Source organism: Gossypium hirsutum, chromosome A01 (assembly GCF_007990345.1).
Source record: "Gossypium hirsutum isolate 1008001.06 chromosome A01, Gossypium_hirsutum_v2.1, whole genome shotgun sequence".
Lineage (NCBI taxonomy): Eukaryota > Viridiplantae > Streptophyta > Magnoliopsida > Malvales > Malvaceae > Gossypium > Gossypium hirsutum.
In genome coordinates this window covers 96,839,299-96,856,691 of record NC_053424.1, presented here as the reverse complement: position 1 = coordinate 96,856,691, position 17,393 = coordinate 96,839,299, and the positions used below count along the sequence as shown (strand labels likewise).

General features: G+C 36.6%; 2 non-coding genes across 2 annotated transcripts; one reads left to right on the top strand and one right to left on the bottom strand.

The window, feature by feature from the left end:
* The first annotated feature begins 399 nt into the window (after positions 1-399).
* Positions 400-506, top strand: LOC121208336 (small nucleolar RNA R71). The gene has a single exon (XR_005903303.1). It is a non-coding gene; the product is annotated as a small nucleolar RNA R71 (small nucleolar RNA).
* Positions 507-11,881: 11,375 nt separating this feature from the next.
* On the bottom strand, positions 11,882-11,988 carry LOC121207985 (small nucleolar RNA R71). The gene has a single exon (XR_005903041.1). It is a non-coding gene; the product is annotated as a small nucleolar RNA R71 (small nucleolar RNA).
* Between the last annotated feature and the right edge of the window lie 5,405 nt (positions 11,989-17,393).

Sequence of the window (17,393 nt, the reverse complement as noted above, 5' to 3'; positions counted from 1 at the left end):
GGTGCTTCCTCCAACCTGCAGTGTAAGTGTTACTATAAGAATTATTTTGAGATCAAGGATTATTACCCATGTAATTAACTGCTCATTCTTTCTGTTGTGGCCATAGGGTGGGTATTCTGAATTACTTGATCCACCTCCACTTGCTTCGCACTGCATTACTGGGTGAACCTGTGAAGAACTAAGAAAATTGTCAATTTTTCTATTCCAATTGCCGGCTATTTTCATTGGCTTTGTCCTCATGACTTGCCACTAATAATTATTCAGTGACATCTCTTCTATAAATTCATAAGTATCCTCAGGTGTCTTATTATTGATAGTTTCACCAGCGGCTGTGTCGATCATCTGTCGAGTTGAAGGATTCAGCCATTTTGAAATGTTTGAACCCGTAGCCAGAGTGGTAACCCATGGAGAGGGCACCTTCTCAACAAATCCTTGTATCTCTCCCATGCATCATAGAGTGTTTTTAAATCCATCTGCACAAAAGAGGAGATATCATTACGTAACTTGGCTGTTTTGGCCGGCGAAAAATATTTTAATAAAAACTTTTTGTTCATTTGTTTCCAAGTAGTGATTGACCGTCATGGTAACGAGTTCAACCATTGTTTAGCCTTATTCCTCAACGAAAAGGGAAACAACCGAAGGTGAATGGCATCATTAGAAATGCCATTGATTTTAAAAGTGTCGCAAAACTTTAAGAAATTTTCCAAGTGAGTGTTGGGATCCTAGTCCTGCAAACCATCAAACTGAACAAATTGTTGGATCATTTGAATGGTGTTAGGTTTCAGTTCAAAATTATTTGCAGCAACAGGAGGCTTAACTATGCTCGATTCTGTTCCTGTTAAAGAAGGTTTAGCATAATCATACATAATACCTGGAGCAGGATTCTGATTAGTAGCAATTGCAGGAGGTAGCAGATTTTCTTGGGTTTTAGCCATCTCCTCAGTTGTGGTTGAAGTATCGTCCTCTTGCTCTTCCTCTGTATATCGTAAGCTTCGCCTTATTTCTCTTTGGTCTCTATGAACTATGCGATCGATCTCACTATCAAACAGTAATGGTCCCGACAGGTTTCTTCTAGTTATACACTATAAAAACCTGCCAGGAACGAATAAAAGGAAAATTAGAAGAGAAAATAAAAATTTAAATTGCAAATAAAGTAGAATGGCTAAAGTAATTAAAAACGAGTGTTCCTAATATCCTAGTTCTGCAGCAATGGTGCCAAAAACTTGGTACGTGATATTCGCGATAGGTTTTAAAAATTTATAATTAATTGTTCTTGAAACTAATTATTATCAAGATGAAGGCAAGTGTACCTATCAAACAGTAGTATAGCTTTAGCAAGACCGATTTGTCGAACCCAAAGGAACCAAGAGTACTAGTAATTACTTTCTTTTTAGTATCTAGCCTAAAAAGTAAGGGATTTGTTTATCTAAACTAATTAACTAAACTAATGGTGCACAGAGAGAAAACGGGGAAAAGCTTTTGGGAGAACTCGATTGGTTAAGACAATACCTAAGGAAAAATCCACCTAGACTTCACTTGTTATTTGACTCTGAATCAGACGATTTATTCATTTGACTTGATCTGTAGAAATCCCTAAGCGATATTATTATCTCTCTCAAGACTAATAACGTCTAACCCTAGGTTGATTAATTGAAATCTCTTTCTAATTAATGCCCTAGTGTTACATTAACTCGATCTATGGATCCCCTTATTAGGTTTCACCCTAATCCGGCAAAATCTTATCACCCTATCTCTAGGCGTGCAATCAACTTCACTTAATTATGACAAATTTATTATTAGATAGGGTCTATTCCTCCTCTGAATAAGAGCATTAACTTGAATCAATATCCTGGAATATTAAAACAAGAATTACGAACACATAATTAAGAACAAGTCAAATATTTATCATACAATTCAGATAATAATAACAAGATCTATCTTAGGTTTCATTCCCCTTAGGTATTTAGGGGGTTTAGTTCATAACTAAGAAAGAAAACATCTCAAAAGAATAAAGATAACAAAACATAAAGAAAACCCAAAACCCTTGAATGGAAATTGAAGGGGGATCTTCAGTCTTGATGATGAGTCCGTCTTCTGAGATGGATCAATCGGCTCCCCTTGAGCAATTCCTTGCCTCTTACTCCGCGTGTCTCCTCTAAGTGCCTCCTCCGGTGTTTAAATAGGCTTTAGAATGCCTAAGAGCCCTCAAAAGTGGCCTTTTCCAAATAGGACTATACTTGGGCTCGGCAAGGACACGCCCGTGTGCAATTACTCCAGCCCATGGTCAAGGCTATTGAATAGGCACGGATGTGTAGTCTACCTGTGTAAGTCGTGCTTCGATCTTGCCAAATGGACACGGCCGTGTGCCACGCCCGTATGAGGAAGTCCAAGCCGTGTTGATTTCCCACGTGGGTCCATTTTCTTCGTTTTGACCCGTTTCTCGCTCTTTTTACTCTTCTATGCTCACCTAAGTATAAAACATGAAATTAAATAATTAAGAGCATCAAATTCACCAAATCTAAGGAGAAATAATCCATAAATGTGCTAAGCATGGGATAAAAATATGTATAAATTACGGTTTATCAATTAACAACTAACCAGAAATAATCATAACTAAGAAAGTTAAGAAAGCAATGTAAAAATGCATCAAAGAAATGAAATGCATAGCAAAAACCCTTTTAAGTTCATCACCATCAAAACAATAGAAAGTAGCAACATACAATCATCCAAAAACTGTTAAAAAATAAAGAAGTTAAAAACATAAACCAACATTTTTCTTCTTCCCTTTGCTCCAATACTTCTCCCCCTTTTTTGTTCTATCAGAAGCTTGTAGGTCAGCAAGAATAGCGTTTTGTCTATCTATCATCTTCTTTACTGCCTTGGTCTATGCCCTTATCTCATCACAATGTTTTTGATAATAGTCGATAAAGTCTTGACGATCTGCAATGGTTCTTACTTTCGTCCCTTTGGAAAGAGTAATAGTGCTTGTGAGAGCGGGTACTTCTTATCCACCAATTTCTCCTCTAGCAATTTCAAGCTTAGAGACTTGAACTGTAATGATTCGACTTTTGCTGGTGCTAAAAAATGCAATTTTGGAACCTCATTTTTGTAAACTTAGTCCGTAAAGATAAAAAAAATGATTTGGAGTTAGTATGATAGTATATTAAAGATCGGTTAAGTAATTTAACCGAGAAAATCATTAATTAAAGCTCAATGTGACACCTCGAACCTGGCTTACGAGTTTCGGCCAAGTTCTGGAGATCATATTAGTCACTGGAGTGACACAGACTAGAAACAGTACACTTATACTTGAATAATCAGTCAATTCACATTGTGTATCGTTCATAACAATTTTAGAAACCAATTATATACAATATGTCATGCAAACACAAACATAACCATACATAACCTATAAACATTCTTTTTCTAATCGAAACTTATATTACAAGTCAAAAAGGGAAAAATAATAAATTTAGTATCACACAAAACCGAAAACCATATTCAATTAATATTATCATACCACACTTGAATTTGACATTTTATGCCTCTACATAATCAACTTAGCCAATTCAATTTGTAATTTAAATTAACCAAGTGAAAATTATCCAATTATGTGTACTTTATTTACCTAAATTTAGTCATGCTTACTAATGCTCATAATGTCTTCCTAAACATGCATCGACCTCAAATGTGTCATTAGGCATGAAAAAAAATTAGAAGCCAATTACGCACATATTCAAACATATCATATTAGCACAATCCACATATCAAAATCCAAATGAACAATAAAACTCAACATGTTTATTATACTAATCAAATATATGAAAATATCCAAAAACATTAACAAAATAATACCCAAATGAATGTCCCCATGCCATCATAAAAGAAAGAAAGTACTAAAAATTCAATTTTATTAAAATTTCAACTTTCAAGACTTTCGGTAATCCTCCAATGTCGCTATCCCCTCTCCAATATCAACTATCTTCTGAAAATCAAATAAACTCAAGCAATAAACTTACTAAGCTTAGTGTGGCATCAATGTGCACAGAACGTATACACAATCACATTATCCAAAAACATGTTCATTACTTATGTGCAACCAATATTAATCATATCATACTCAATTCAACATTACATCATGCTCAGTTACATAGATATCAATTTTAAAACATGTTTTGCAATATACAACAAAGCAACACTACTCTTATATCATTGCACACACCAAAAGATGATCTTTTAAAATTTTTTCCAAGCCCAAAATAGGACATACAGTCAATAATCGAACCCAACTTGAACTCACAAAAATGTTGAGCCGTAGCTCTCCACCCTGAACGTACCAAATAATGAATCGAAGTTCCACACAAAAAGGCGAGCCAATGACTCTAGTGATGAACTGTAAAATGATTGGTGAACCAATTTAGCGCATCATGCTCAAAACTTCACTTCTAAGATACTTCTGATTTCCCTATGACATGCCTACTGTATCAAATGGTTTCCATATGTATACAAGGGCATTTAGTCAATTTCTTACTCAACAATAATAATAATCAATGTCACATGCATATTATTATTTCCAAATTTACTCATTCACTTCCAGATTTACACATTCCCTTAAGCATACTTGCATTAATGACACATAGGCATATAGCCACTAATTAAGTTCATTTTCAAATCCAATCATGTATATGTATCATCATACACATATTACACACAATGACTTGCTCGCATCATTATGCTTCACTTACTTATCTCAACATAATTAGAATCAACAATTATGCACTTAATATATCATTGACATTTAGTCATCATGACACAGAAATGCAAAGTATTAGGCATTCACACATATCAATGGCAGCGACCTTAATGTACAACAATCATATATTTTCAGTCATCAAATGAGCATTTCAGGTGAACTTACCATAGTTACCATAATAGGCACTTTTTAAGCCATCTGCACTAACTAGCATTTCAAAAATTAGCATACACTTAAGCACATAATCTCAATAGAAAAATGCACTAATTTTAGCACCATAACCTACTCAAAACAGTAGGTAGAGACACACATCAATTTCTGCATGCCTCAATTGTCGATCATCTAATTCACTTTAGCTTTTCCTTTGTCGATTTCGTTTGTTGGCCTTCTAGATTTTGTTTCTTGAAAGCAAGATCAATTATCACTTATTAGGATCATAATATCATCTGTGGAATATAAAAATTACATCAAAATCATCATTTTCCCTAAATTCCCTAAACTAGCTTAAAGTGTCCATTTTAGGCAAATCTCGAACCACTTGTTCTAAACCTCGATTCAACCATCTAATAGCTTCATTAAAACCTTAATTAAATATTAGAAGTCAAGAATTACACAATTGACCTCAAAATGCTACCTACCTAATTTTAAAGAAGAGTTTTGAATAGGCTTTTCAATTGGCTATCAATTTGGCCATTTTGAGTTAAAACCAAGTTTCTAAACTCTTTTTCATCATAAAAGAAAGCTAAAACACTTTAAAAATAAAGAATTATCAAGAAATGAATATCTCACCATGGATGAGTTCAAACTTAAAGAAACTTTAAAATATATGGGTTTTTTTATTTAGAACTTATAATCAAATTGCAAAGGTTGAAAATTGCATGTTTGGAGATCAAATTCAGGAAGAATCTTGAAAATTTCATGAATCAAGATAGTTCGAATTGATGAAAATCGTTGAGTTTTTTGGGTGAAATTGATGGCTATTTTGAAGAGAATAGGCATTTTTCTTTATCTATGATTTTTTTTAGTGAGGAATTTGAGAGAAAATGAAGAAAAAATAAGTTAGATATGGTGTTTTAGTAACCATCGGTATGGGGGGAAGGAGATGGTAGATTGGCTCCAATTTTAAAAAGTGAGGTATTTACTTCTTAAAGACAGCAACTTTCACTCATTTTCAAATAGGTCGCTATAGCTAAAATTAGCCAAAATTGTTGTAATTTGATTCAATTTAATACCTGATTTCAATTCTAATATCACATAAGCTAATATAAAATTCTAATTATTTCTCTCTAATTTGAATTTCCCTTAACCGGATTTTCTAAACTTGTATTTTTTTCTTCTACTTAATCACGTAAATTTTCTCTCTTTTTTTATAACTTCTAGTCTTGACTTTGGGCTGTGATAACTCTCCTCTCCTTACAAGAAATTTCTCCTTCAAAATTTACCTGATTCAAACAAGTGCGAACACTAACATCTCATCATATCGTCCGGTTCCCACGTAGCTTATTCGGTATTATTGTTTCTCCACAATACCTTTACCAATGGAATTCGTTTCCTTTTCAAGACTTTCTTTTCCTAAGCTAGGAGTTGTACAATTTCTTCCTTGAACCTTAAATCTGGTTAAATTTCAGTCTCCTTTATTGGAATGATGTGTGACAAATCAGATCGATATTTCCTTAACATCGAGACATGAAACACATCATGGATGTGCTCCAATTTTGACAATAATTCCAATTGATATGCCACCGGACCAATCTTTTTGAAGATTTTATATGGTCCAATAAATCTGGTGCTCAACTTCCCTTTTCTCTCGAATCTCAACACCTTTTTCCACGGAGAAGCTTTCAAAAATACACTATCTCCCACTTCACACTCGATGTCCATCCTTTTTAGGTCAGGATATGACTTCTATCTATCGGAAGACATTTTCGGTCTTTCTTGAATCAACTTAGTCTTATATTCGATAGCTTGGACAAATTTTGGACCCAACATCGATTTCTTGTTCAACTTAGTCCAACACGATGGTGTTTGACACTTGCGTCCATACAATGCCTCATACAGTGCCATTTGAATACTTGTTTGAAAACTATTATTGTAGACAAACTCTGCCAATGGTAGATGATCCTCCTAACTACCTTTAAACTCAATTATACAACTTTTCAACTTGTCCTCAAGTGCTTGAATTACTCACTCCGACTGACCTTTAGTTTGTGGATGGAAAGTTATGTTAAACTCTAACATAGTTCCCATAGCTACATGAAATTTATTCCAAAATTGAGATGTGAAATGAGGATCCCAATATGAAATTATCGATAACGATACACCATGAAATAGAACAATCTCAACAATATATAATCTCGCCAATTTTTGTAGGGAGTAATCCATCCGAACAAGTAAGAAGTGGGTCGACTTAGTCAACTTATCCACTATAACCCAAATCAAATCCTTTTTTGTGGGTGTCAAGGATAACCAACTAATAAAGTCTACAGTAACATGCTCCCACTTTCATTGCAGAATCTTAATCAGTTACAACAATCCTAAAGGGAATTGATACTCAACTTTCGCTTACTGACAAGTCAAATGATTTGCCACAAACTTAGTTACTTCCTCTTTCAATCCATGCCATCAATACATTTCTCTCAATACTTGATACATTTATTACTTCCAGGGTGCATAGCATAATGGATACTTTGAAAAGTTATCAAAGTATGAAATTTGGTTCATGGATGTATATGCTGAAAATTAGAAATTTATGGTAGAAAATGAAAGGTTATTGATAGATAAATAACTTTTACAAAGTGATTTTTGATGAAAACATGATTTAGGGACTAAAATGTAAAGTTGTGAAAATTGATGAAAAATTCTAAAATTTATAGAAAATATGTGCTATAAATTCAACTTTGAAATTTTGCTTAGGCTTGGAATAGGGATTAAATTGCATAAATTTCACTTTCCGAGCCTAGGGACGAAATTGGAATTTATGGAAAAGTTAAGGACAAAATGGTAATTTTTTCTAGGACATCAATTGAGTCCAAATGAATATGAAATGTGTGAAATTGATGATTAAAGTTATTTATATAGATCCAGACAACACAAATTCGAGGTTAGATTGAGGAAAAGAAAAGGTTTCGATTAGTAGATTATTTATGCGAACAAGTGTCGAGGTAAGTTCATGTAAATTAATCGAGCATGTGAATATGTTAACTTGAATGTTATGATTGTATGCAATATGAATTATATTTATGTGAATGTTATAAATGTGTGAAATGATTACATGTTCGAAAATGTTGGAAAAAGGGTAAAGTCTCATTTGAATATTGAATTCCGATGAATATATGTGCTTTCCTGAAATGAATGAGGTCCTGCATTTGTTGCTGACGGGATTTAGCTCGGATGAGTAATCCTATTGACCTCGTTATAGAAAGGATTTAACCTAGACGGGTAATCCTGATAAATCTCTCTTGATCATATGTTACAATTAGGATTTAGCCTGGATTGGTAATCCTAATTGAGCTCATCTGAGCGTACATTACATAAAGGATTTAGCTTAGACTGGTAATCCTATAATACGATATATGGATAGAGAGTGTGTTCTTTCATTAGATGCTCTAAAGGGGTACTCTTGAATAAGAATTGAAGGGTTATTGAATCGTACACCTTGAGTGTATTGCTTGAGCATCCATCGAAATTTCAATGATTCAACGGACAAAACTCTTTGCATGATGAGGGAATTATGAGATGAAATTGAAATGTCTTGAAAGAATATTTCATGATGTGCTCATCTACTTGATTTATATGAAGACTTTGTGACTAACATGTTTGATTGTATGTATGTGTTTAGACAATTATGCCAAATGGATGGAACCATGATATTGTATGCTTAGGTTTAATAAACGGGATTGATAAGTTTAGTTTCCATTATACGAACTTACTAAGCATGTAATGCTTACTTTTTTTATCCCTATTTTATAGTGCTCAGAAGCTCTCAAAGGTTGAAGATCATTGGAGGATCATCACACTATCTACTAGCTTATTTTGGGTATATATATATGGTAAAATCGTTTTGGTATAATGGCATGTATAGGCTAACTTGGCCATAGATGGCTTAAATATGTGGTTTGTAATCTAACCATTGGAATGGCTAGAAATGGTTGTTTTTGATATACTTGTAATTTCATACTATGGTAGCAATATACATGTTAGTGGTTGTTCAAATTATGCCCAACACATGGAAAATACAAAGGTAAGATCATAAACATGTATTCATACAATGATATGCGTTGTTGAGTGATATAAATTACTAAATTTGAATGCTTGAATTGGTTGGTATTTGGATGTGAGTTTAAGTGCAGGTCATTGGTATAATTTTGGGTGAGAAATGAAGCTAGAAATGACTTTATTTTGTCCACACGGGTCTAGATCGTGTATGACACACGGCCTGGTAATGAGCATGTCGTTAGGCCGTGTGTCCCCTGCACATTAAAATTTGAGAAACAAAATGCTCAAAATTGAGCACACGGGCAGAGACACGGGCGTGTGTCTCAGTCGTGTGTGCTACACAGCTAGAACAGGGGCGTGTGTCTTGGCCGTGTGGAACCTGCATCTAATTTCAAAAGAATTTAATTAACCACATGGCCTAGAACAAGGGCATGTGGCATGGCCGTGTGCACAAGTCAGAGAGTTACACGGGGTCGAACATGACCTGCAGCACTGGCGTGTCCCTTGGACCACATGGGCGTGTGAGCCTTGCATCTTAGAAAATTTGTAAAATGTCGCGAAAAATTCTTAGAGATTCTGATTAAGTCTCGACTTGATTCTAATGCTCGTATTGGGCCTCAAGGTTCCATTTAAGGGACAATATGAATAATCTCGGTTAATGAATAGTAATTTACGTAATTTATGTAATATCCCAAAATAGGGCCTAGCTAGAACAGTGGTTTCGGGACCACAAATCTGACATTGAAATATTTATTTTATAATTATTATGAGGTCTAGAATATGAGTATATGCATATGTTAAAGTTTCAAGAAGAAATTCTATGAGTAAGGTGTCCAATTGATAATTAAGGACCAAATTGAATAAAGTGCAAAACTTGGGTTCTAGAAGCAATTTGTATATGATAAATCGTAATTTTTACATATTTTTACCCCATGTTTAACGCATTTTATGGATGATTTCCCATTAGAATTGATGAATTCGATGCTCCTAATGCTTTAATTTCATGTTTTATACTTAAGAGAGCGTAGGAGAGCGAAAGGAACGAGAAACGGGCCAAAAACGGAGAAAATAGGCCAAAGTACGAAATCAACACGGACAGCCCACGCGGCTGTGTCAATTTGGAAGAATCGAAGCATGACTCACACGGGTAGAACACACGCCCGTGCCATTCTAATAGGCTTGAACACGGCCTGAAATTATCGCACACGGGCGTATCCCTGCCGAGCCCAAGTTGAGTCCAATTCGGAAAAGGCCACTTGTGAGGGCTCATAGGCATTCCAAAGCCTATAAATACACCCTAGAAGAGGAGAAAAAGGACACACAGAATAAGGAGTAAGGAATAACTCCAAGGAAGCCGATTGATTCATCTCAGAAGCAAGATTCATCATCAAGACTGAATATCTCTCCTCAATTTCCCCTTCAGGAGTTTTGGGTTTTCTTTATGTTTTGTATTCTTTATTATTCCGAGATGTTTTCTTATTATTTTTTTCTGAATTGTATGATAAATATTTAACTTGTTCCTAATTATGTGCTCTTAATTCTTATTTTGATGTCCCAAGATACTGATTCAAGATAAGCTCTTGTTCAGAGGAGGAATAGACCCTGTCTAAGAGTACATTTGTCATAATTAAGCGGAGTTGTTTGCGTGCCTAGACATAGGATGACAAGATTTTTTCGGATTAGGGTGAAACCTAATAAGGGGATCCATAGATTGAGTTAATGCAATCCTAGGATGTTAATTAGAGAAAGGTCTCAATTATTCAATCTAGGGATTATACGTTATTAGTCTCGAATAGGGATAATAACATAACTTAGGGATCTCTATGGAACAAGTTAAATGAACAAATCGTCCGATTCGGAGCCAGAATAACAAGTGTAGTCTAGGTGGATTTTTCTTTAGGTATTGTCTTAATTCAATCGATTTTCCCAAAAGCAATTCCCCAATTGTATTCTCTGTGAGTTCTTAGTTTAGATAATTAGTTAGCTAAAACAAAACCTTTTTATTCCTAGGCTAGATAATAAAAAGATAGTCATTACTAGTACTTTTAGTTCCTTTGGGTTCGACAATCCGGTCTTGCTAAAACTTTACTACTGTTCGATAGGCACACTTGCCTACATCGCGATAATAGTTAGTTTCAAGAACGATTAATTATAAATATTTAAAACCTATCACGAAATCACGCGATCAAGTGTTTGGCGTCGTTGCCGGGGAACTAAAATATTCGGACCACTCAATTTTTATTACTTTAGCCATTTATTTTTCTTGCAATCTAATTTTATTTTTAATTTTGTCCTAATTTACTAATTTTCTTTTTCCTTCTTCTGGCAGGTTTTATAGTTTATGACTAGAAGAAACCCGTCAGGGCCACTACTTTTGACGAAGAAATCAATCGTACAGTTCGCAAAAACCAAAGAGAAATAAGGCGAAGCTTAAGATACATAGAGGACGAGCAAGAGGATGATACTTAACCCCCAATTGAAGAGATGGCTGAAAACCAAGGCAATCAGCTACCGCCTGCAATTGCAGCTAATCAAAATCCTGCTCCACGCATTATGTATGATTATGCTAAACCTTCTTTAACAGGAACTGAATCGAGCATAGTTAGACCTGCTGTAGCTGCAAATACTTTTGAAGTGAAACCTAACACAATTCAAATGATACAACAGTTTGTTCAGTTTGATGGTTTGCAGGATGAATATCCCAACACTCACTTAGCAAACTTTTTGGACCTATGCGATACATTTAAAATCAATGGCGTTTCTGATGATGCCATACGTCTTCGATTGTTTCCCTTTTCATTGAGGAACAAGGCTAAACAGTGGTTGAACTCGTTACCATGAAGGTCAATTACTACTTAGGAACAAATGACCAAAAAATTTTTACTAAAATATTTTTCGCCGGCGAAAACGGATAAATTACGTAATGATATCTCTTCTTTTGTGCAGATGGATTTAGAAACACTCTACGATGCATGGGAGAGATACAAGGAACTTTTGAGAAGGTGCCCTCACCATGGGTTACCGCTTTGGCTTTAGGTTCAAACATTCTATAATGGCCTGAATCCTTCGACTCGGCAAATGGTTGACGCAGCCGCTAGCGGAACCATCAATAACAAAACACCTGAAGATGCTTATGAGTTCATAAAAGAGATGTTACTGAATAACTATCAGTGGCAAGTCATGAGGACAAAGCCAACAAAAACAGCCGGTGTTTATAACATCGATTCGGTCACCATGCTCTCTAATCAGGTAGAACTCTCAAAAAAGAAAATTGATGGTTTCCTTAGTTCTTCACAGGTTCATCCAGTAATGAGGTGCAAGACGAATGGAGGAGGAGCATGCACAGAGTATCAACCCTTCAACCCTAGCATCGAGGAGGAACAAGTCCAATATATGGGTAACAATAACTCTAGATCCCAAAATAACCCATATAGTAACACTTACAATTGCAGGTTGGAGGAACCACCCAAATTTCTCATGGGGAGGCCAAGAAAATCAGTGACCACCTCTGGGCTACCAACAGCCACCCTATCAACAGGAAAAGAAACCAAACCTTTAAGAGATGTTCACAAAGTTTATCTCAGTATCAGAAACCAGTTTTCAGAACACCGAAACAGCACTTAAAAATCAACAAGCGTCAATCCAAGGGCTCGAAACTCAGATAGGCTAGCTTTCTAAACTAATCTCCGAACGACCATAAGGTAGCTTGCCAAGTAATAATGAACCTAACCCAAGGGAATAGCTCAACGCGATTAATGTTCAAGATGAAGAAGGATTCGTTGAGCCTGAGTCAGAACCGAGGCAAGAAACTATGGTAAGCAAAGGTAAAGGTAAGGTAGATTATAATAAAAACAAATCAGTGACTGTCGAATATAAACCTCATGTGCCATATCCCAACACGCGAAGGAAAGACCGCTCAGATGAACAATTTGGTAAATTCCTTAAACTCTTAAAAAAATTACATATTAACTTACTGTTTATTGAAGCTCTATTGCAGATGCCGAACGCAATGAAATTTTTAAAGGAGCTTTTAGCAAATAAGTGGAAGTTGGACGAGGCGTCGCATGTGAAGCTGAATGCAGTTTGCTCAGCTATTCTCCAAAATAAACGACCCAACAAACTAAAAGATCCAGGGAGTTTTACAGTTCCTTGCCTAATTGGTAGTTTAGATGTTAATAATGCATTAGCTGATTTAGGGGCTAGTATCAACGTCATGCCCTACAAAATGTTCAAACAATTAGGTCTTGGGAAACCCAAACAAACTAGGATGAGCATTCAATTAGCAAATAAAACTATAAGATTTCCTAAGGGTATTATTGAAGATGTGCTAGTTAAAATCGATAAATTTATATTTCCCGTGGACTTCATTGTTCTAGACATAGAAGAGAATAGCAACACCCCTTTAATTTTAGGAAGGCCTTTTTTAGCAACTGCTAAAACGATCATTGATGTTGGCACAGGTGACCTCACACTCTGTGTGGGAGACGAAACAATCACCATTCAAGCTCGTAATTCTGGCAACATATCAGAAATTGAAGGTGATCGTCTAACCCATTCTACTAAAACTGACAATATGGTACAACCTACTTTGTAGGAAATGAGTCTGAAGGAAGCACATGAGTTATTCTCACGAAATAGTAGAAGACCTACTCATGAAGAACGAAGGCTGCAAATAGAAGAGCTAGATGAATGGCGAACACATAAACCGAGAACACACGATGAACCAAAACTATGCCAAAACGAGCTCGATACCTTTCCAAATCAACTTAAGGTTGGAGATAAAGTCTTATTAGATACCACAGATCCTCACATTGTCATTGCCAGACCGAATGAAGAAATCCCTCTTACGGTACTTAGTATTTTTCCATTCGGTATAGTTGAGGTAAGTCACCCCAAGTTTGGCACTTTTAAGGTAAACAACACCCGCTTAAAACCTTATTTTGTTGAGATTGATAGCAGGAACGAGGAGTATAAAATCCTCAAACCACCATGACCATTCAACATAGAGGTAAGTCGAGCTTAGACTATAAATAAGCGCTTCCCGGGAGGCAACCCGAGCACTAACTGTATTAACTTCTTTAAAATTTAGTCTTCAACACCTAACTTACTAACGAAGCTCTTGAATATAGGTTTTCCACAGAGACATAGCCAAGCACACGGGCGTGCTTAGGGTCGTGTGAAAATAGGGCAAAGATTTCTCCAAACACGGGCTACGATAAAATGCCACGGCCGTGCGACATGGCCGTGGTCGAGCTTGCCAAAACAACACGGGCATGCGACACGCCTGTGTGGAAGAACCGTGGGCGAACCTGTTAAAACAGCACAGGTGTGCGACATGCCCGTGCCTAGCCCCCGTGGTCAAACCTGTCAAATTAACATGGACGTGGGGCTTGCATACATGGGAGTGGGAGAAGCGAACGGAGCTAGACACGGTCATGCGACAAGGCCGTGTGTACCCACACGCGAATAGGAAAAATGCGAAATACACGGGAAAAAAATTGGGGAACATGGGTGTGTTACCTGGCCGTGTGGCCCAAAATCTATAAATACCCTACACTATTCACTTTCTTCTCCGTTCAAAAACCCTAACCCTAGCCGCTGCAAGTTCACACGGTCTCCCTGCCATGCCCGTGCACCGCCTCCAACTCCATTTTCGACGCCCGATTTCTCTCCCTTAGCGTTTGTTTACTCTTTTCACCTCTATTCTACTTACTTTTAATGTTTATTTTTAAAATAATCTTTATTTTTCTTTTACTATTTCCATTTTGTTCATTATTTCTGCATTGTTAGATTATTTATCATACATTTCATGTTAAATCGAGTTGTTAGGAAAGCCTCACTCTTTTGTCATACACATTCCACTACTATGCCTATTCTCATGCCATTACAATGATAATGTCGTGAAATTATGCTATCAAAATAATTTGGTTAATATTAGTAGTTGTGGCTGAAAGTCTAATTTTTATTTGAAATTTGTCTTCATTTTACTTTGACCACTCATTAAGATGACTTGATGATTCTAATAGCAGGTACCATGTCGTCTTCACGAGGAAAGAAAATCGTCGTACCTGCTTCGAAGAAGAGGAAGGGAGCGTCATCTTCTGTAGGTCCAACCACGGAAATTTGTCACCCTCTCTTGCAGTTCCCCCGAGGGCCCTAAGAAGAACTTTTCCAAATCCTTCGGGCCCGACCTTTAATTACGAGTCGCTGCATCGACTGGGCTGCTGTAGAACAAGTTCAGTTGGCTAATACGATTCGGGCCCTCCTAACCACCGACCCTTGGGAGCTATTCTTTAGGATCATCGAGCCAACATACCTCGAGCTTACGATGGAACTATGCTCAACGTTCTATCTTCAGACCGTAATGACAACCTACGATGATCCCGGCACGGTCCAATTTCGCTTAGGAGGATTAATCCGCCAGCTAAGCATCCCAGAGTTCGGTGTTGCACTGGGCTTATATACGGAGGAGTTCATGGAGGAGAATGAACTGCTCTCACTCGCCACATACACTTCTCTCCCTCGAAGTGCTGGCACACTTTGGACCCTGGTGCTGCCTCCTACAATCCTAGCCTCTCCAAGGCATCAGTTCTCCCACCATCCCTGAGGTACTTACACACCATTTTGGCTTACACGATAACGGGGAGGCGAGAGAGAACTGGCATCGTCAATACCCACAATGCCTACTTTTTATGGTGTATGTCGCACGGGCATGCCATCGACCTAGCTTATTTTATTGCCCTCGCCATTCAGCACCAGACAGAGCGGCATAGGAAAGGGGTCATCTCCATTGGCCCATACGTGACTCAATAGGCTCGACACTTTGGGCTTCTCAGCACCACAGCCCAAGGATCATCCTTAACCCTCATTGGCCAGATGTCTCCACAAGACATCTCGAGCATGTTTAGCATGAGGATGATCGAAAAGCGCCGAGGAACCTACCCTCTTCAATATCGTCTCACCCAATATACCGAGGAGGAGGCCTACGAGGACATTCCTGATGATGTCCCTCCACAGGACGAGGACCCATCGACTCAGCCACCACCACCCTCTCGTCCAGTTCATGCGGTGGCTTCATATGCTGACATCTCTGAGCGCCTCACTCGATTCGAGCAACATTGTTTTCAATGATTTGACAACATTGATGCTACTCTACAGCATATTTGTCAGCACCTCCACATCTCATCGCCAGTCCCACGTCGCGAACCATCAAGCGATGAAGATGTTTAAAAACATTTGTTTATTATTTTATGTTTTTAATTTTTATTAAAACTACTTTTTATTTTTATTATACTTTAGAATTTTATTTTTAATTATCAATTTCGATTATTTCTTTATGGGTAATTATTCTTCCTAATATCCCCTAAAAAGTTCCTGATTTTATCACAGTTATATAAAGCTCTTAAGCTCATCATCGCATAGGAACTAAAAACTCCACTGGGAAAGGTTCTCCACGACTGTCATGTCCTGATCGACCACGACCATAGTTACCACTAGATATAATATTCTTTTGGCACAGGACTTATGGACTAATGAACCTCTACCACCACAGGAGTATCCTCCTCCACTCTCGTACCGATTACTCTCGAAAACTCCAGTTCGAGGTATTCATCATACAGGAAGTTTCACTTTTCTCTCTATCTTATTTTTATATTCTAATATCTATCTTTGTACATTGAGGGCAATGTACATCTTAAGTGTGGGGGGTATTTATTTCATTATCAGAAAAATCCCTGAATGACTACCTTGTTCTCTTGGAAAGCTCTCATACCGTATTTAGGATAAATTTTGACTGATTTATGATTTTGATTGATATATCTTGAATTAAAACATAGGAATTTATGCATTGATTGTTTAAACTTTAAGACATTAGAGAATCAAGCATGATAAGTTGATTTTTAAGAATTTAAAATTATAGGTTGTTTCCCCAAGTCTAAGTATTACGTTGAATTGGAATCCACTAGTTTAAACATAAAAAAGCCATAATTTTTGTGAGATTTTTGAAACTTTTGAGCATCTATTAATTCTTTCATGCTCACTTTTATTATTGCTTTGAGTGCGTCAATATCGAATTGTTATTCTAGAACTTGCCTGATTATGCATGTCAAGACCACACTATTTGATTTGATATATCAAAATGATAGGGGCACTTAGGATTAACCCACTCATGCCATGAAAAGCCTACCTCCATGATTAACCCTTAGTAAACCCCTTTGAGCCTAACAATCCATTCCTTGTAATGCCCTTAATATTAACCCTTAAGCCATTATTGTTGAAATCCCCTAAATTAATTTGATCCCTATTTTTGTCGAGATTTAAGTTGAGTAAATTGATTAGCTTTATCTTGTTTGTAATAAGTTAGTCTATGTTATTTAACTTGTTCTTAAAAAAACACAATGTATAAACATTAGTAATTCCATATTCT